Source organism: Diabrotica virgifera, chromosome 10, assembly GCF_917563875.1.
Source record: "Diabrotica virgifera virgifera chromosome 10, PGI_DIABVI_V3a".
Lineage (NCBI taxonomy): Eukaryota > Metazoa > Arthropoda > Insecta > Coleoptera > Chrysomelidae > Diabrotica > Diabrotica virgifera.
The window spans coordinates 61,912,853-61,934,742 of NC_065452.1; positions in this window are offsets into that span (position 1 = coordinate 61,912,853).

Consider the following 21,890-nt stretch of genomic DNA (forward strand, 5'->3'; position numbering starts at 1 on the left):
ATAGACATTTATTATGGACAACTTGTTCGGTTTGCTGTTTACTCTTATGTATGATAATCTTTGACTTATGGGTTTAAATTCCATAACTTTATGCCTCATTTCCCCTAACACAATAAAAGCAGTTCCTCCATATCCTTGTTTTTCTTCTCCAGCATACCATACTGTATAATTCTCTTTTTCGATTTTTCCATGTCCCCCCCACCTAGTTTCTTGAATTCCTGCAATATCTATATTGTATTGTTTCAACTGTGTCGCTAGCTCTTCCATTTTTCCTTCTTCTAGCAGTGTCCTGACGTTCCATGTTCCAATTTTTTTTGTCATTTTTTTAATTCTCTTCCTTTTTTTTGTATTTTTCTTATTATTTTGAATATACCTTGACTCATTTACCTCTTCGTTTGCATTGTCTGTTTCCTTTTCATCCATCCATTCTCTTTTGTCTAGTTTTTTGGGACATTTTCAATTTCTATAAGTTTATTTTCTCTTGCATTCCATTTTAGCACTTTGTCATTTATTTCTAATTTCTGGTATCTGATTTTTACTTTTGCTCCTTTGCTTCTCTGTTGTTTTGCTATGTCTCTGATTTCTTTTTGTATCTTTGCTTCCTTGAACGTCAGCGCTGCATCTATGTATATTTCTCTACAGTCTCTTGTGTATTTGAGTTTACCTTTTTCTTGCAGTATTTTCTGTTTGTCTTCCCAGCTCTTCGTTTCTATTATACATTTCTTGTATCTTGTATTATATCTTGTATTATACTATAATATACTATATTATAGTATCTTCTTCTTTAAGTGCCATCTCCGCGACGGAGGTCGGCAATCATCATAGCTATTCGGACCTTAGAGACGGCTGCTCGGAAAAGTTCATTTGATGTAGGTACATCCGTACCAGTCTCTCAGGTTGGCAGCCACGATATTCTGCGTCTCCCTATGCTTCTTTTTCCTTGAATCTTTCCCTGCATAATGAGTTGGAGCAAGTTTATCTCTCTCCACGTGTAATATGTCCGAGATATTCCAATTTTCTGGTTTTAATTGTATTTAAGACTTCCATTTCTTTATTCATCTTTCTCAGAACCTCTTTGTTTGTGACGTGTTCTGTCCATGATATTTTAAGAATCCTTCTATATACCCCCATCTCGAACGATTCCGGTGTTTTCATTGATTCCGCATTCAAGGTCCAAGCTTCCATTCCGTAAAAGAGAGTCGAGAAAACGTAGCACCTAGCCAACCTTATTCTTAGCTCTAACCTTAGATCTCTTGTGCAGAGCACTTTTCTCATTTTGTTAAAATTCGCTCTAGCCTTTTCTATTCTAATTTTAATCTCCTGTTAGTAATCATTTGTGGAGTTGATCATTGTTCCAAGATATGCATATTGGTCTACTTGTTCGACGTTGGTTCCGTTTATGAGGAGATTCTCGTTATTTCTTTGAGTTTTAGATATTCTCATAAATTTTGTCTTTTTGAAGTTCATTGTTAAACCGTATTCTTGGCTATATGTCGCATTCTGTTAACCAGTCTCTGAAGATCTTCAATATTTTTGGCTAAGACGAGAGTGTCATCCGCATACCTAATATTGTTAATGGGAACTCCGTTCACCTTTATTCTAGCTGTTTCAGCCTCAATTTTGATTTTAGGATCTCTTCCGAGTAGGCATTAAAGAGAACTGGAGACAATACGCATCCCTGTCTCACCCCACGTCTAATTTCAATTTCCTCTGACAACTGTTCGTTAACACGTACTTTTGCTCGCTGCTTACAGTATAAATTAGATATGATCCTGAGGTCATTGTAGTCTATCTTCTTTAATTTCAGGACATTCATTAATTGTTCATGTCGTACTTGATCTAAAGCTTTATTATAGTCAATAAAACAGACATATATATCTTGATTGACATCTAGGCACCTTTGTATTAGGATATTAAGTGAGAAAAGAGCTTCACGCATTCCTAGGACTTTGCGAAACCCAAATTGTGTATGATTAATATCTATGTCCAATTTATGATATATTCGGTTATGGATGACTTTTAGTAGCAACTTCAGCACATGGGACATCAAGCTGATGGTGCGGTAATCGGCGCATTCTCTTGCGTTTTTCTTTTTGGGGAGACAAACAAAGGTCGACGTTAACCATTTTTTGGGTAATACGCCTGAGCTATAAGTTTGGTTCAAAAGTATAACTAGAACATCAATGTGCTGTTCATCTATAATTTTTATTAATTCGATAGGAAGTATGTCAGGCCCAGGGCTTTTTCTGTTCTTCATTGTTTTTAATGCGTGTGCTATTTCTTCTTTTGTGATATCTGGACCTATTTCTTCTGAAGTATGTTCTATGTTTTCCAGGTCTCCTCTTTCATCATCGAACAGTTTATCTATGTATTCTGCCCAGCGTTGTACTTTCTCATCGGTCTGTGTTATAGTAATCCCGTGTCTGTCCAGAAGTGCACCAGTGAGATTTTGTTTTCTTAACCCTGCCATTTCTTTTACTTTCTTGTGTAGATTAAATAGATCGTATCTTTTTTGAAGGTCCTCGATCTCTTTGCATTTCTCTTCAAAGTATTTTTCTTTTGCCTGCTTTATCATCCTTCTTATTTGGTGGTTAATCTCCCTGTATTTATTGTTATCTTTGTTCTTATGTTGTCTCCGTTGTTCCATCATATTATAGTATGGTTGGTATCAAAATCGTATTATATAGTATTTTAAATTTTGTTTCTTGGGACAATTATTTTTTTTTCAGAACTGACGCTAGTGCGTAGGTAGTACAGTTTGTTCGATTTTTTGTTCTATTTTTTTTGCAAATATCTCTAGAGGTATATATGCACCCTCCGAGGATCTCTAATGAGAGTGAAACGTACGTAAGGGCGTTCTCTGGATAAACTGAAATATAGGACGTCACTTGATTTCGTTTTACAGCGAATTATTTTGTATTATTGAAGTTATACTTCTTTAGGCACGAGGGTGAATTTTTATTTTCCCGGGCGCATGCGCACACCGACAGTATATTATTAGTCGCTAAAACGTTATACGGGATCTGATTGGGTGTTAAAATCATCTGTCAATAATTGTTCAATATGGAGATTATGGATAAACAAATGTTGTGTATATTACTTTTTGTTGTTGTGATGGCAGAGAAAAAAGCAAGTTTATAATTGTAGTGACTTTTTAAATAGTTTTTAAAAGCGACAGGTACGTAATAATTGTAAATGTTTCAATATCCTAATAAAAAATTGCATAGGTACCTACCTATTTGAAAAATTTAAAATGAACCTACCAAAATCAAAATAGTATGTAATGCTTTGATTTACATAATTTGATTATCATCAAAATTTCTACCAATATTCAACTAATATATTGTTATTCCACAAAATATTCCTTTAATTCCACAAAAATCAAACTAATTTTATTAAATTCATATAAGTAATAAACAACTCTCAAAAGTTTATGGTGAAAACGTTCAGTTGGTGTATATTAACACATGACAGATGCGGGAAGCGGGAAGATATTCCCACATGACGGGAAGTGGGTTCGATCCCCAATGCAAGTTACTATATTTTTTTTATACATTTTATGATTTTAAGTATATTATTATATAATTTTTTTCAGAAAATACGTATTTAGTTAAAATTTTTGGCAACAATTATTGTTCAGAAATCATTTCTTTGTGACATTTTTCAATGTGTTTGTGTGTGTTTTATTCTTTTATTTTTTTAATTTTTGTTATTGTTTTAATAAAAATTTTTGGAAAGTAGTAAGTATTAAAATTAGTTTAATATTTAAATAAAATATAAATAGATTGTTTAAAGTATATTAATATCGTTGAAATCGTAATAATAGAAGTATAACTTCTTAAGTGCGTAGAAAGTACACACATTCTTTTTTTATTCCTAACTGAGTAACGAGGCCAAGTTCTCGTTGAAGTTTACCCATGATGAATAGGTAAGTAGTGAGGTGCAATTTTTAGACCTCCTCGAGTCTTCTTTTATTTATCAATCGCTTAGTTTGCAAGTAATAGAAACCACGAATAGGCGTAAGTAGAAACTTGGTCTCATTAGATGTTTTATTTCTCTGGAATTAAAACTTTGAATTGTTAAATAAAATGTCTATCGGAGTAGTTCGGTAAATTCTGTTTTGTGGACTGCCACTGTGCAGTTTGTTCTACGAAACAACTTTTAACACATTACTAATTATCCGTAATATACATTTTTAGCAGTGTATGGTAAAGGACCCCGCACAAACCTTATGGAAAATAGGTCCCAGTGGATTTCGCTCATACTTTGGGAAAATACTCTTTGAAGAATCCTGATAAAAAGTTCTCATGGGCACAACTCAGTAGTATGAAGGATTTTCAAGATATAGAGGCCCAAACTCGGAAAATTATAAAATTTATGGGGTATTCCAATTCAGTGAGTTACTGGTTATTTGGCAACATGTAGAAGTTTGGATCAAGGAAAAGTACTAGTAGTCTATGATTTTTTCCTGGCTATCCAATGGCGACCTTTACTTTGACCTTGACCTTCAACGGACGTCATCTTCTAAAGTTTCGGAGGTTTTCGGCATTAAATTGATAAAAACAGATTACTCATGGGTTTTTGGGATGGCTAAACACGAATATGCCGTCAGAATTGCCCTTTGGATGACGTGGTGACCAGGGCCTCTGCAAGGGACGTCATCTTCTAGAGTTTCGATGGTTTTCGGCATTAAATTGATGCAAATGAATTACTGGAGGGTTTTTTTGAGGTCGCTATATACGAATATGCCAGCAGAACCGACTCCCGGAGCACCTCCCGAACCGACTCGGAACCCGAACCGACTCCCAGATGCAAACGGATTAGTTATAGGTTCTTGGGGTTGCTGAACACGAATACGTGATCAGCACAGACACAGGAGCACCTGGTGCCTAAGACAGGTTACCTACTGGAGTTTCGGAGGAATCAAATGGATTACTCTTAGGTTTTTGGGGTTGCTGAACATGCATACACTATCAGATCCGACTCACGAATCACATTGTGCCTACGGCACAATGTGATCACGTATTTGTGTTCAGCAACCCAAAAAACCTATAATTAATCCGTTTATATCAATGTAGTACCAAAGACCCTCGAAACTCCAGGAGCCCCTTTCATTCACCTTGGAAACCAGGTGCTCCGGGAGTCGGTTCTGGTGGCATATTCGCATTTAGCGACCTCAAAAAACTCTCCAGTAATTCATTTGCATCAATTAAATGCCGAAAACCATCGAAACTCTAGAAGACGACGTCCCTTGCAGTGGCCCTGGCCGCCACGTCATCCGGAGGGCAATTCTGATGGCATATTCGTGTTTTGCGGTCCCAAAAACCCATGAGTAATCTGTTTATATCAATTTAATGCCTAAAACCCTCGAAACTCTAGAAGATGACCTCCGTTGAAGGTCAAGGTCAAAGTAACGGACGCCATTGGATAGCCAGGAAAAAATCCTAGACTGCTAGTACTTTTCCTTGATCCAAACTTCTACATGTTGCCAAATAACCAGTAACTCACTGAATTGGAATACCCCGTAAATCTTATAATTTTCCGAGTTTTGACCTCTATATCTTGAAAATCCGTGATACGATTGAGTTGTGCCCATGAGAACTTTTTATCAGGATGCTTCAAAGAGTATTTTCCCTAAGTATGAACGAAATCCACTGGGACCTATTTTCCATAGGGTTTGTGCGGAGTCTTTTGCATTCAAGAAAATGAAAAATAAAAAAATAATATAATAAAGTTTACAGATTATCACGACAGGTATATATTACACAATTGAAACACATAAAAGACAAATACCCAAAAAAGTAATTAATCCATAATATAGAAAAGTTTTGTAGTCGCTGAAAAATGTTTGGGAGAAATTTCAACGACCGAGAAAGTTTTATTGGATATCCAGTGATAAAAGCAAAGCTTCGAATAGATCTTAGATTCAACTTTAGAAGTCACATCCCTGACAGGGCAGTTTGTTTGAATTTTAGGGTTGATTGGAATTGATCCTGTTAAAATAGAAAAACCAATAGACCGTTAAAAGTTTGCTAATTTAATAGGAAAAATTTTAATTAGACTTTATCTATCTAAATATCCTTCTGAAGCTATTTTTTGTGACATTTATTTAATTTACTATTCTAATTGGGAAACAAGCCACAATTTAACTTGAAAATAATTTTATTGACGTTTCGACTACCACTTCGGTGGTCGTTATCTAAGTACAAAAATGTATTTAGATAACGACCTCCGAATTGGTAGTCGAAACGTCACGAAGTGGTAGTCGAAACGTCAATAAAATAATTTTTCATGTTAAATTGTGGCTTATTTTCCAATTAGAATAGTAATCTATTAACTTTTAAAAGTAAAATATTATTATCAACGTTTTCCTAAGAGAAAATCGCCTAAATCTCTCCTCTCATGTTTATTTTAGGGCAACGCAACCCGACAAATAATATTAAAATCTGGTAGCCACTAAGAAGACTGCCACCACACAATTCAGTTCTAAAAATCAATACATCCGGCGGTTGTGAGGGTAAAGTTAAACGCGGGATTTAAAGCCATAGATCAGCAGATATCATGATAGCATGAAATAACGTATCCTTTTATATAAGGATAGATCCATAAAAAATAGCAAAAACAATTTAACTTTTAAAAGTTTCAATTTCTATCAAACGTAGATAAAACAACTTCAAAGAATGATACCAGAAGCGCACGAATTTAAACGAAAGATATATTCTTTAAAATATAGGGAGCAGTTTAGTAAATACAAAAGTATAATTCAACTAGAAAATAAATACACAATTCATTGGAAATCTTCTTCTTATAGACCAGGCACTATCTGTTTTGGATTGGGCAAATCGTACATGATTATATATTTTTTGCTTTGCTTTCCTTTGTCTCGAAATATTTTTGCAAATTATAATTTAACTACGGACAGTTCAAAAAGTGGCCAATTTTTTTATGAAACACCAACGACTAGTCAAGATGACATTTCTTGGCACCAACATTTTACATCAATTTATGGTTGCAAAAGTTTTGAGACAGGGAGTTCTTTTATACACTACCTTCTACAAATTTGTGTTAGAAATTATAATTAGAAGATGCAGGATGAAGGTGAAAGAAACAATTATGAAAAGTGAGCACCAGTGCATTTGCTACTGATCTAACAATTTTAGCAAAAGCTGAGAAAAAATTGGGATTGGAGCTACATGAAGACAAAACCAAAATGAAGATTTTAGTATGAGGTCTGTAAGTGATAAAAGTTATATTTAGTTTTAAAAGGGTGGACAATTTTGAATACCTGTGTGAAGTATTCGATGAAAATGAAAAGGATCGGTCCTAGAAGAAGAGGTAGACGCCGATCGAGGAGAATTAAAAAAGTGCAGGAAGACATTAAACACGTGAAGGTAAGGTACTGGAAAAGAAAAGCATAAAAGAGAATTAAATGAAGAAATATTGTTCATCAGGTCCAAATATTGTTCATTGAATAGTTAAGAATTTTTTATTTAATTAAGTTTGAGTATTGTTTAAAATAATTGTAATTAGTTATTCTTATGATTGTATTTTATAGCGATGCCCTACGTCTTAAAGCATATTGTGCGCAACAATAATGAAATTTATTTAATATGTAATAGATTAGTTACAATTTCAAATTTTTAAAATTAAAAATATTTAAAATAAATAATGAAACACAATTCTTCCAATGATTTGTAAATTTCTCCTTATAACTTATTCGACCTAGTAATAAATTTCTTCTTCTTCAGGTTCCTTCCCCTACCGGAGGTTGGAAATCATCATCGCTATTTTAATTTTATTGGCCCCACTTCTGAATAATTCTAAAGAGCTGCAACCGAACCACTCTCTCAAATTTCTTAGCCAGGATATTTTGCGTCGTCCTGGGTTTCTCTTCCCTTGTAAATATCTTCCCTTGCCTAATTAACCTAAGTAATACGCACTTCTCGCCCCTCATTATATGACCCAGATATTGAATCTTTATAATTTTAACAGTTTTTATGACTTCACATTCTTGCTTCATTCTTTGTAACACCTCTATATTAGTTACTTTTTCAGTCCACGATATTCTGTGGATTCTCCTGTAGCACCACATCTCAAAGGAGTTTAATTTTTTGATTTCAGACTGTTTTATTGTCCACGCTTCCATGCCGTATAGTAAAGTAGAAAAAACGTAATAACGTAGCATTCTTGTGCGGATCTCTAGATTAACGTTACGGTTGCAAAGTAAGTTCTTCAATTTTTTGAACGTCTTTCTTGCCATTTCTATTCTAGATCTGATTTCTTTTGTTTGATCTCCATATTCGGTTAGCCACATTCCTAAATATTTATATGTTGTTACTCTTTCGATCGTTGTATTATTGATGATCAGGTTATCTACATTTTGTGTTTTTTTTGGGAATATCATTGATTTCGTTTTCTTGAGATTCATTTGCAGTCCGTACCTTTCACATGCCTTGTATACATGTTGTATTATGTACTGTGTCTACTGTAGTAATAAACTACTACCACTTAATAATAACTTTTAATATAATATGTAATATTCGAATGACAGGAATCAATTTAATGACTACATTTGCTTTGCATACAAAAAACGGAATATAATAACATAAGTTTATAGACAGCATTAGCTGTATCTTTGTTTGTACTATACTATACTTCAACAATTCTTATTTTTCTATTCCTGTCGACAGCCCAAAATTGGTTTTTGATTCAAAATGTTTGATAATTCGAAGATAAACTAAAGAAACTTATAAAGCAAAGTAAAATCGAACAGTTTCAATTATCGAACAATTTCATTGGTACAAATAATGTATGAGAGGCAAACGCTAGAAGCCAAATACGGCTTTGTACTTTGTTTAATAGAAAAGAACATTTTGATTCTGCGGCAACACACATAACAAAGATATTAGCAGAGGGCAAATGAAGTTATTTGCTCTGTAACAAATCTATGCTAATTATGTGCCAAAGGTAAACATAAACTTGGATGACAGGACAAACTCTATTATTCAATTAACTCGAGGATCGATTAAACGTTAATTTGAAAGATAACCTTATTAAGTAAACTGGAGGAAATTAAATAACATAACACAAACTGCTAGTTGCATGTCTAAGAATATCCCTTGTTTATAAACATTAACACGATAATATTGTACAATGTAACAATAAATTTTACAGAAGAAGACCATATATTTTGTGTTACAAATTTGATTCTCCTAAGAAATCTAGTGTATTCTAAAGAAGGCCGAGCATCTCGTTTGTACCATATTGTATGCTATAACTTTTGAGCACTTGCTTCTAACAGTCTAACCCTTCGTGCCAAACAAAAAACTTCCTTTATCCAGGATGTTCTATAACCGATCATTGGTGGCTAGAAGAAACGTTTCGAGACTTCAGATTTCTGTTTCTTAAACCAGGAAGCGGGTTCGACTGTACGCTATATACTCAAAAGTAAGAATATGTTGTACTATTGATGGTTCACTGAATTTTCACAGCCAGGTAATTCCTTCTAAGCAATGAGGTGTCCATGAGTCAGCCACGTGTGAGCAATTCTTAGCCTGCGAATAATTTATTTATTTCTTCTACTTAATTTAGATAGCGAAAAGGTTTTAATAGTAGGGTTTAGTAGGGATAGAACAGTTTGTATTTACACGGTATAAGATCGGGAGCACCGGAGACAACTAAAGAAGGCCTATGTCCAGCAGTGGATGCAACAGCATGTGTGATTATGATGATAATTCTCAAATATTTATACTCCTACTCATATCCTCATTCTAAATAAAGTTCCGTCTCAAAAATACCTTTTCTCAAGGTCTGCAAAGTAGGGTACCATGGCGGTGATGAACTCTTTATTCGACTTAAATTTCTTGCCGGTGAGTGACTTTTCATGTTTGGAAACAAAAAGAAGTCATACAGGCCCAAATCGGGAGAATACTTTGGACGGAACAGTAGTTTGTATCCAAATTTAATCTATTTGGCCATTTCGATGGCGGAGATGTGAGCCGGAGCGTTGTCAAGGTGGAAAAATACATTTTTTTTTCCTTAGGGGGCCGTTTTTTTCTAAAATTCGGCGTCGAATCGGGCTCATAATGTGGATTTAGTAGCCTTGTGATCGTTTTTCCCATTTCCAGGAAGTGGATATAGATCACAAATTGTGAATTCCAGAAAATGGTGATCATCGGCTCTCCGGTCGATTGGACAGTCTTCACCATCCTCGGAGCAAGTTCGCGGGGTGACGTCCACTGTATCGACTGTTCCTTGGACTCTGGTATCTACCAATTGAATGATGTTTCGTCGACGGTCATAAAACAACGCAGAAACTCATTTGGATTACGCTTAAACAGCACCAGACATTGCTCTGAAGTGGTCTCATGGTTGCGTTTATTGTTTGAAACTGGAAAATGCGGCAGCCATCGCGCCAACAGCTTTTTTATGCTCAAAATTTCATGCAAGATATAACAAGCGAGATCTTTGGAGATGTCTACTGAGTTAGCTATCTCACGCGGCGTGTCTATCAATACCACATCGTAGATTTGTTTCACGTTTTCAGGGCACCTGGGAGTGGCTTATCAAAAACAACCGACGTGCCACCACGTTGGAACTCGTTAAACTATTTTTGACGGTTTCCATTGAAGGAGAAGAGTCACCGTTTACAGGATTCAATTGCTTTTTGATTTCGCTGCGGAATTTTCCTTCTAAATACAATAGTCGAATCACCGACTGATATTGCTCTTTTTTTTATTTTTCTAAAATACCTATTCCGTTGGTGTGTGTGACGGAATTAATTAAAAATAAGTGTAACAACGAATGGTAATATATTTATTTATTTTATGTAAACAAGCGGTGTTTTGCTTATATCTCGAAAGGGTATTGTTAGCGAGAGCGAGAGTGTGTCTGCATCGTTCGCATGCAGTGTAGATACTGACTTGCCGGACCACCAAATATTATGTCAACTGGTTTGCGGTTTTGCGATAATGGCCAGAAGGGCAATAAATTACTGCAGCTGCGTTTTTAAAGATGAGAACCTTTTTGTATTTTAAGAAGTAGACATGAAGAGTGTGGCAATCTGGCATCGTAATCAATTAGCGTTTCCTTGAAAAAAACATTAATTTTATACAATCTGTTTAGGGATAAATTTTCGTTTCTCGAAATCAACGGCCCTTGTTGGCATATGGTTTGTGTATTACATGTGAATTTTAAATGACTAATGTTGTTTCGTTTTGAGAAAAGTTATTAAAAATTAAGAAAATAAAATTAGCAAAAATAGTAATTAAAGCGTATCGCTATATACCCAAATATGCCCGCTTACACACGCGGTCAAAACAAAACTACGAGTCCGATTTAGCTGATAGTTTGACATAGGCCGTCTACAAGAATATATATGTATTATACGATGGTAAATTTCTTTTTTGACTGTGGCGCCATTTAGAGGAGAGGCTAAGTACTTATCAGACCACCCACGTATATGTTCAAAAATACAGATTTGGTTATTTATTTGTAAATAGGCCTTGCTGGTTGATTAAAACATTTGTTTCACTATGTTAATAATACTTAGTATGTCATTTTAAAACGTTTTATATTTATATTATTTTAATATTAGTGTCGCTGTATTCGTGTTGCAAAATAAATTATTATCGAAACATAGAAATCATTGTGTTTTACGTATTTCACCATTTATTTATTAATTTAATGTTTATATCATACAACAAATATGGAAATGAGATTAGTGGTATTCAAAATTAATGGCTATTGAATTTTTTTCCCTATAACCATTTTATTTAGCAGTATTGGAATGTAATGACTAATTTTCCTGTTGAATTTAAAATTTATGCAACTATTTGTCCGAAAATAAATTGTTGATTTGAAGAAAAAAATTAAAATATATTCTAAATGAAGTAAACATATTATATATATTTGCTTTTAAGATTTAGTTGTACAATGACACGTTGGCTTATCTTTCCTTTTTTTTTAATTTGATGATTTTAACCACTGACATGCGGTATGTCATACCGCACCCAAAATTTATTTTGTTGTAAAACGGGTTTTGTAAAAGATCCCTAGAACACCATCTGTGCACCTTCAAGTGGTGTGTAATTGTACCTGCTCTCCACTGCTACAGTTTTAGTATGGTTTACTCTTTAAGCTACGTTGACGTAAAGTTTTCTAGCGGTATCACATACCACATGTCACTGTTTACGTTTCTATAGTTAAAAGCATTCCAGTGTATTCTTTGCCATTAGTATAGCCGCAAGTTCATCCAGTTGTTCTATCTAACTGATATCAACATTATTTTACTATTATTAGTTACCAATATTTACTCAAGTTTTTTTTGTAATTCAATTTATAAAGGATTTTGTAGAACCTCCACCATTTTTTTAATATTATTCATGCGTTAATAATTTTCTTGAAAAAATTAAGTTTAACTTTATTTGGAGCAGTATTTTATTTCACAGCAGTGTGAAGAATCATTCCGTAGTTAATGTAAAAAACAAATACAGTGATAAAAGACAAATTCATATTGAAAACAAAGGAGAATAGGCAACGCAACGGTTTGAAACGTCCTGAAACATCCACGTCAGTAGTTAAGGGTTAGGTTTCTCTCTGGCTTTTCGAAAATCCTTCATCATTCGGGTTGATCTCTCTATTTTCCTTTTATGTCCCCTGTTGGTGTTTTGCTAGGTTATTTCCTTAATTTTTGAGATATGCCACAATCATATAATTTTTGAAGTTATACTTCTTTAGGCGAGATTGGGAGTGAATTTAAATGTGCAGGAATTTATCAAAATTTTTGGTGCCACGTGTAGATACATTAAACGTCAGCTCTGATTGGGTATTCCAATGATATGTCAAAAATTATGCAATATGACGGCTGTGGTTAAAGAATATGCTTTTATTTTTATTGCTATGGTTGTTAAGTAGTGTTTTAAAAGTTGTGAGAACAGAGACAAAAGTGAGTTTATAGTTGTATCTTTTTAAATATATTTTTGGACTTATTAATACACATATGTAAGCTTTGTGGTGATACTGATATTGGCAATTTGTCATTACAGTCATAAATGAATTTGCTTTAATATAATTTAATATTTAAAAGTTTAAAAGACAATTCAAGTCCTTATAATAAGAAATGTAAAGCATGAACATTTAATTGTCGATTCTTTGTGTTAGGTTAGTATTTCATTAGTTAATATTAGTTATGTAGAAATTAAATAAACTTTGTTTTAGACGAGAATCATATTGTGTTATGCTTTGAAAAAAATCCAATCTTCGTATCCAATAAATCCAATAAATCGACAATTCGTATACATGTGGAAAAATTAAAATTGGATACTTACATAATGGAGAAATTACGATTTGAATTTATTGTAAAAGATTAACCAGATGATAACAAGACAAATATTTATGCCGTAACTTCCATTACGGATACACAAAATCAAACTTTTATTGTGCCTATAGAGTATCAACCAGTTCATTTACACAAGGAAATATTAAAGCATGAAATATTTGACAAATTAAAAAAATCCCTGCAGAGAAGACACGACAAGAGACAAGTTTGGATAACATTAACCAAAGAAATTAAGTCAACATATTTAGATAATGACAATGTACAATTTGATGGGTTTTTACTTGAAAAGTTAGAAGAAAGTCATGAGTTGTTATCGACAAAACCAATATTGACAAAAAATCCAGAAAATAAGATCGGATTAGCAGCAGAATTTTCAATAGAGGTATTTTCAAGAAATACGACAAATGTCAAACAATGGTTACAAAATTTTTAAAGTGAATGTACACATTTAAACATAGATAAAGATATACAAAAAATAGAAATTCTAAAACAACTACTAGACGATACTTACGTAGATTGGTACACTTCAATGATTATCAAACATACTATAGATTCTGATTGGTCTGTATCGAAAGAAAGTTTAAGTGAAACATTTGCTGATAAAGGCTGGTCACCAATAAGGTACGCTATGAATTTTAAGTATATGCAAGGATCAATGTTAGAATATGCTCTAAAAAAAGAGAGATTGTTGCTGGAAATAAACAAATCCATAGATCCTGATTTATTTGATTGCCACCGGTCTACCAAACTACATAACGGATAGAATAGACAGAGAAAGTCTTAAAGATGCAAACGACTTATTTAACTGCATAAGAGGGCTAGAAAATTTAACACGAAAAAACTACACAAAGAAAAACTTAAACACTGGAAATAAATACAATAACCAAGAAATAAAACGAACTGAAAAAAAAATCGTGTAGAATTTGTGAGAAGAAAGGAAAATTAAATAGATTTCATTCAGAGAATGTTTGCTGGTATAACTATGAAAAAGAAATGACAGATGATAAAAACGTAAATTCTAATTCAATATTAGAAGTTGAACTGAGTAATGAAGATTCAAAAATTAAAATTCCCTCCACTAATTGAGATTTCAGTTATGTTAAATGATAAATTAGAAGCCAAGGCGCTGTATGATCCTGGTTCACGAATAACATTAATAAATTCAAAATTAGTTCAGGTGACGAATATAAAACCTAATTATTGTTATGACACAATAAAAACAATAAGTGGAGGAGGTAAAACTAAAGGATTGATTATGCTGGATGCAGAGTTGTTACATGTAAAGAAGAAAATAAATGCATTTATTTTTGAAAACGAAAGCTTTGAGTATGATCTAATACTAGGATTAGATTCAATACAAAAATTTGGGTTGACTCATGATGAGAATTTAAATATCCAAATACAAAATACAAATAATTTCAAAATAAGTAGTAAAAATATGTTTGAAGATAAACAAACTGAAAATATGGAAATAAATATAGAAGAAGAAGAATATGCAGTGAACTTTAATGAAGGTATAGATACCAACAAATTTAATATAGACACAGAACACTTAAACACTGATCAAAGAAATCAGATAAACACATTATTGGGTAGTTACACTGAAATTTTTGCTAAAAATAAATACGATACTGGCCAAATGAAGAAATATGAAGCGTGTATAGATTTGCAAGTTGATAAATATTGCTATAAAAGACCATATAGATGTTCAGTCCAAGACAAGATAGAAATAGAAAATCAAATCTCACAACTTTTAAAACATGAATTGACTGAGGAATCTTATAGTCCATTTGCGACACCTGTTACCTTAGCTTTTAAAAGGGACGAAGGAAAAAAAAGTAGATTATGCATAGACTTCAGAGATTTAAATAAAATAATTATAAAAAAAACAAGTTTTCAATCTAATAGCACATAAAACAACATCCAAAAATGTCATTCTATATCCTACCAGACTGAAAACAATGGGAACCTTCTCTGGTAACACCTCCGAGGCTTCAACAATTTGCAAGCCATAACGGATGCTGAGACTAAGGAAGATGAGGGAATTTTACAATTTATAATTCACGTCCCATCTGCTCAGCGCGGTAAAGTTCCAACGAGAATGTGTTCCCTTCGTACTCCAATGGGAGTAAACACAAATCAAAAATGAATAACCATTTTCAATTTCGTTGCAACACGAAACTACAGCAGCATTAATTTAAAATAATTATACCTCAATCACAACCATTTCCGGTCATAGAAGATTTAATAACAAAAACAATAAATTGTAATTATTTTACAACTCTGGATATAAATTCAGCTTTTTGGGCTATTCCCTTAAAAATTACAGACCGAGACAAAACTGGGTTTGTAATGCAAGAAGGACATTACCAATGGACCTGTTTACCATTCGGACTTAAAACATCTCCAGCCATATTTCAACGAATTTTGGGAAATATTATAAGAAAAAATAACCTGACAGGATTTGCAGTAAATTTCATTGATGATATACTGGTCTTTTCAAAGACATTTGATGAAAATATCACACACTTAAAAAAATGCTGGAGACTATTAGAGAAGAAGGTTTCAGACTAAAATTCACAAAATGTAAGTTTGCAAGTGATTCTGTGAAATATTTAGGACATATATTACAGAAGAATACGATCTCACCTCTAAAAGACAATTTAAAATCAATAAAATATTTCCCTATTCCTCAAAATAGAAAACAAATACGACAATTTTTGGGCAAAATTAACTTTTATGGAAAATACATTCCTAATGTCTCGATAGTTCTTGACCCTTTACATAAATTGTTGAGAAAAGATCAGGCATTCAATTGGACAGAACAGTGTGAGCATGCATTCCGAAGAATTAAAGATTATCTATATTCCAAACCCATACTAGCCATTTATGATCCACAAGCACCAATATTTATTTATACTGATGCCAGTGCCATAGGAATAGGAGCAGTTTTGAAACAAATTTAACACAATGGTGAAGAAAAACCAGTTGCGTATTTTTCTAAAAAAATAAATGAATCGCAAAAAAAAAGAAAAAAGCGATATTTAAGTTATATAAAGTTATATAAAGTTAAATATAAGAAACAGACCTGACGATGAATTAGGCGATATGTCACATTATCTGTCACAATATAATTGTGAAATAAAATATTTTCCAGGAAAAAATAATACAGAAGCGGATTGTTTCAGCAGAAATCCGGTGTTGGAAGTTGATGAAAATCATGAAGACAACTTAAGAACAGTAAATATTATTGATATTCATGACATAAAACATGACCAAGCACAAAATTTGCAAATAAAAAAATTAGAAAAGAACATGGTTTTAGAAGATGGAATTTATTATAAAAAAGTGGAAAAAATAGGAAAAAAATAGTCCTAACTGAAGATTACAGTAAAACGATAATCAAAAAGATACATGAAAAATATTGTCATACTGGAATAAATCAAACAGAATCTAAAATAAAACCCTTTTATACTGCACCAAATCTATCAGAAAATATTAAAAATATATGCAAAAACTGCGAGATATGTATAAAAAACAAAACAAGACTAAATAGAAAATATGGTTTTATGTCGCAATTAGGCCCAGCTACTAATCCCTTTCAAATAATGTCACTGGACACAATAGGAGGATTTGGAGGACAAAGATCAACAAAACGATATTTACATCTACTAGTTGACCACTTTACTAGATATACATATTATATCCTATTTTCCAAGGATCAATATGCTCGAGACTTCATTAAACTTTTAGAAAAAATTCCTAAAGAAGAAACAATAGACATCTTGCTCACAGATCAATATCCAGCATTTAATTCAATTGAGTTCAAAAATTACCTCAATAACAGAAATATTCAATTAATACTTACAGCGGTAGACGCACCGTTTTCAAACGGTTTAAATGAAAGGCTAAATCAGACGATTGTCAAAAAAATAAGATGCAAAATCAATGAGTCAAAAGGAAAAACAAATTGGTCAAAAGTAGCAGAAGAGGGTAGAAATAGATATAATGAAACAAACCATTCTGTAACAGGATTTTCTCCTAAATATTTGCTATCTGGTGAGTCTACAGACTTGTTGCCCCATGAACTAAAAGAAAAACATGTATTAACTAACAATTGGGAAAAAGACAGAAAAATAGCACTCCAAAGGTCAATAAAATCGCACGAATATAATAAATCTTTATTTAATAAGAACAGGTTACAGTATGATTTTAAAAAAGGAGATAAGGTATTTGTTGACTATGGAAACAAATTAAATAAAAAGAAAAAATATCGGATTCAGTTTTTAAAATAAATACCGGTCGTGGAACAAGATCAATTGGATTGTATCATGTTACAAAGATCATTCCTATGCTCACTGACTTTTAATTTTAGCGGCTAAATTTTACGAAGAAAATTTGCATTTCGAAGGGGGGTGATGTAAGCTTTGTGGTGACACTGACATTGGCAATTTGTCATTACAATCACAAATGAATTTGCTTTAATATAATTTAATATTTAAAAGTTTAAAAGACAATTCAAGTTCTTATAATAAGAAATGTAAAGCATGAACATTTAATTGTCGATTCTTTGTTTTAGATTAGTATTTCATTAGTTAATATTAGTTATGTAAAAATTAAATAAACTTTGTTTTAGACGAGAATCATATTGTGTTATGCTTTGAAAAAATCCAATCTTATACATATGTAGAAAAAAAGAATTTGTGTGTAGTTTGTATGCACGTCAGAAGTTATACATCTATTAAAATTGTGTAGAAAATCTGAAGTTTTTAGATTTTCTACGATTCCGAAAATGACGGATTAACATTATTTATCGAAAATTTACCATTTTTAATGATTTTAAGATTTGACGAAAATACAGCAGGAAGTCGAAAGGCCCACGAAAAAATTATAGTATAAATTTCTTGTCAAAAACGACGTTTTTTGGAGTTTGTACGATTTCTCACAAGAAATGCAATTGCGGGTACGACGCTTCAGTTCATAAAAAATTACGTATTTAGGTTATTTTTAATTTTTGGTATTATTTTAAGTATTAAAATTAGTTTAGTATTTAAATAAAGCTACAATTAAAATGTTTAAAATATATTTGTTTTATTGAAATCGTAAAAATAGAAGTATAACTTCTTACGTGCGTACAAAGTACACACACTCTTTTTTTTTGTATTTTGATAACAACTAAAATACTGCGGTAACAAAATATTGCGTTCAAATCTATATCAGTTCTTTCTAATCAAAGCCTATTCAATAGTTTTTTTTTTAAATATGACTTGCTCTGAGATACTCATTGTCCATATTATCCTACCATACCAAACTATCTAAGCATTAAATAGTGACTGAAAGTCCAATCAATATTTTATACACAATTTTATATTCTCGTTATTTATTTAAGTTCTCGATATTCTCATAAATTGTGTCTACTTCACGGTAATTGTTATTCCATATTATTTTTCCATACTCCGCTAATTTGGTCATCAGTCTCTGAAGATCTTGAATATTTTCGGCTAAGATGACAGTGCCATCCGCATAATTTATGTTGTTAATAGGAACTCAATTTACCTTTATTCCAGCTGTTTCATCCTCAAGAGCTGTTTCAGGATACTTTCCGAACAAGCATTAAGAAGAATTGGCGACAATGCGCATCCATGTCTCATCCCACTTCTAATTCCAATTTATGCTGACAGATGTTCGTTAACACGTACTTTTGTTCGCTGCTTATAATAGATATAAATTCAATATGATCCTGAGGTCATTGTAGTCGATGTACTTTTAGTTCAGACATTCAGCACATAAAATTCGGGGTATTTCAGAGCCTTGAGTAACAGTGTCGCCATGTAATATCTTTAGAAATAAGTTACCTAAAAGTGTAAGGTTAAGAGATAATATCAAAATTAATGTGTAAACTAGTCCAGAAAAATAATCATAAGGTAGTGACTAGAAGAATAAGAGTCAATAGAATATACATTTTTTCTTTAATAATTTAGACGATCAAACTAAATAATAACTGCACCAAAACCACTAAGGAGTATTATTTTTCTGGAGTGATTAACACAGTGCAGAGGAGAACATTATATTTACCCAAAAATTAAAGCACGGCCTCAGAAAATTTGATTATACACGCGAAACGAGAAGACGCAGCTTCGTTTCGTTTACACTAATGGATGAGTGAGTTTAACTTGTGATTCAAGATTCATATCTCGGCTGTGGTGTTTTTAAGGCTGTTTTCTCATCATGTAGGGGATTACCACATATTATTATCCTATTCTTTTTAATATTGCTCAGAAGCTATTCTCTTGTCGCATTTTAATATAAGTTACTCTCTTTAATATTTCTTGTGTAAAATACCTTTATTTTGATAATTAAATTTCCACTTCCGAATTTAAACGTAAAAAATAATCGTATATAGTATATAATATAAAGTTGATTAAAGATTTGATAACAATAAATGCATACATTGTTTTATGAATAAACAGTAAAAATATACTTGAAATAATCAAAATTTCGTAAACATACATTCAAAAGCTACATAATTCTGCGATTAATGTCTATTAATCTCAAAATGTACAGTCAGAAGATACATAATCGTAATCGTATTGGTTTAGCTGCCTTTAACTGCCTTTGCATTGCTGGCAGTTGTTTGATTACAAAAGTGTGAAATGACGCATATTACATGATTCTGGCGATTGTTGCGTATGTATAGGTCGTACATAATAAGTAATAGGTTCCGAATATTGTACTTCAAAAAGGAAATGTATTGGTAACCAGCAATTTCAAAAGTTTGCTATAATATAAAATTTCGAAAAATTATGCGTTTAAAATAAAATTTTCGAATTTCTTTCGGTTATATTGGATCTGCCATTTTGTTTTTCAAAAAAATAATGTTAGATTTATAATCAGCGACCTTAAACTACCAAATTTAACAAAAAAATTTGCGTTTTGTTAATATTTTCAATTTCTTTCCGCCATGTTGGATCCGACATTTTGTTTTCCAAAAAAAAAATGTCAGATTCGAAATCAGCGATGCTAAAATAATGAAATAACAAATAATATAAACAAGTCAAAGCTTTCAACTTAATAAAATATTTAAAAATATTTAAAATATATCAAATTGAAAACTTATTGGACCATTTTTCTGAAAACACCTCCACGGCTTCTAAAAATTGCAAGCCAGATGGATGCTGACTAATACTAATAGAAAAATAAAAATGTTTTTCAGTTGCAATGCGAAGCCAAAACTTAATTTTTACTTAGTTCAGAGAGCGCAAACAGCACTCTTATCGACGATTTCGCCTTTTCTTAGTGGCTTATTAGACAATGCATAGTTTGCTATCGCTGAACCAAGGTAAAATCACCTTGAAAGCCTTAAATCACACCTTAAAGCTTGAAAGCTTTGACTTGTATCTAGCAGATGCCGCTAGGCACCTACTACCATCACGTTAGTTGCAATGCGGGACTAATAGACTGGTTGATTTAAGCTTAGTTCAGAGATAGCAAGCTATACCTTCTCTGATGAGCCACTAAAAAGTGTCGAAATCGTCGATAAGAGTGCTGGTTGCGCTCGCTGAACTAGTAATAAATTAAAACACTTTTGGCTTCGCATCGCAACTGACTAAACATGGTATACATTTTTATTTTTTTAAATAATATAAAATTTGTTATTTCATTATTTCGAATACTTTCTCTCTCATACACCGACTATAATACTGCGCATAGACGCGATCCCCCACCGGCATCTTTAGAATCTGTACACTGCAACATTCTCTCAGGTTGTCCATTCTACGTCTTCCAATGCTTCTCTTTCCTTGGATCTTTTCCTGCATAAGCATTTGAAGTTTGTAACTCATGCAACATGTCCGAGATATTTCAATTTTTTTGTTTTGATTGTACTTAAGATTTCCATTTCTATATTCATCCTCCTCAGAGCCTTTTTGTGTATGACGTGTTCTGTCATAAAATATTTTCAGATGTTTTCTATACAGCCATAAATCGAATGATTCCAGTTTTTTCATTGATCTTGCATTTAAAGTCCAAGCTGTCATTCTATAAAACAAGGTCGAGAAAATCTAGCTCCTCGCCAACCGAACACTTAGCTCCAACTTTAAATCTCTTATGCAGGGCCTTTAATTTTGCTGAAATTTTCTCTAGCATTGTTTATTCCGATTGTTCCTCAATATGCATATTTTTCAAATCGTTTGATATTGGCTCCGTTTATTAGAAGATGATTCTCGTTATTTCGCAGCCACGACATTTGTTTGCGACCTATTCCTCTCTTGCCCTCAATTTATCCTTGGATGATTAGTTGAGGGATTGCGTATTTTCCCCCTCTCAGAATATGGCCCAAGTATCCAAGATTTCGTACCTTGATCAAGTTAAGCAATTCTGTCTCAGTATTTGCTCTTCTTAAGACTTCCTCGTCTCTCACCCTACCTTTCCATGGTATGTGGAACATTCTTCTCAAGGTCCACATTACCCCATGTCTACTTTCAATGAATTACTTGACATCTATTCGTTTCGTTAATGTTGCTCTAATTTTGCTCCTAATTTTTACCTAAAT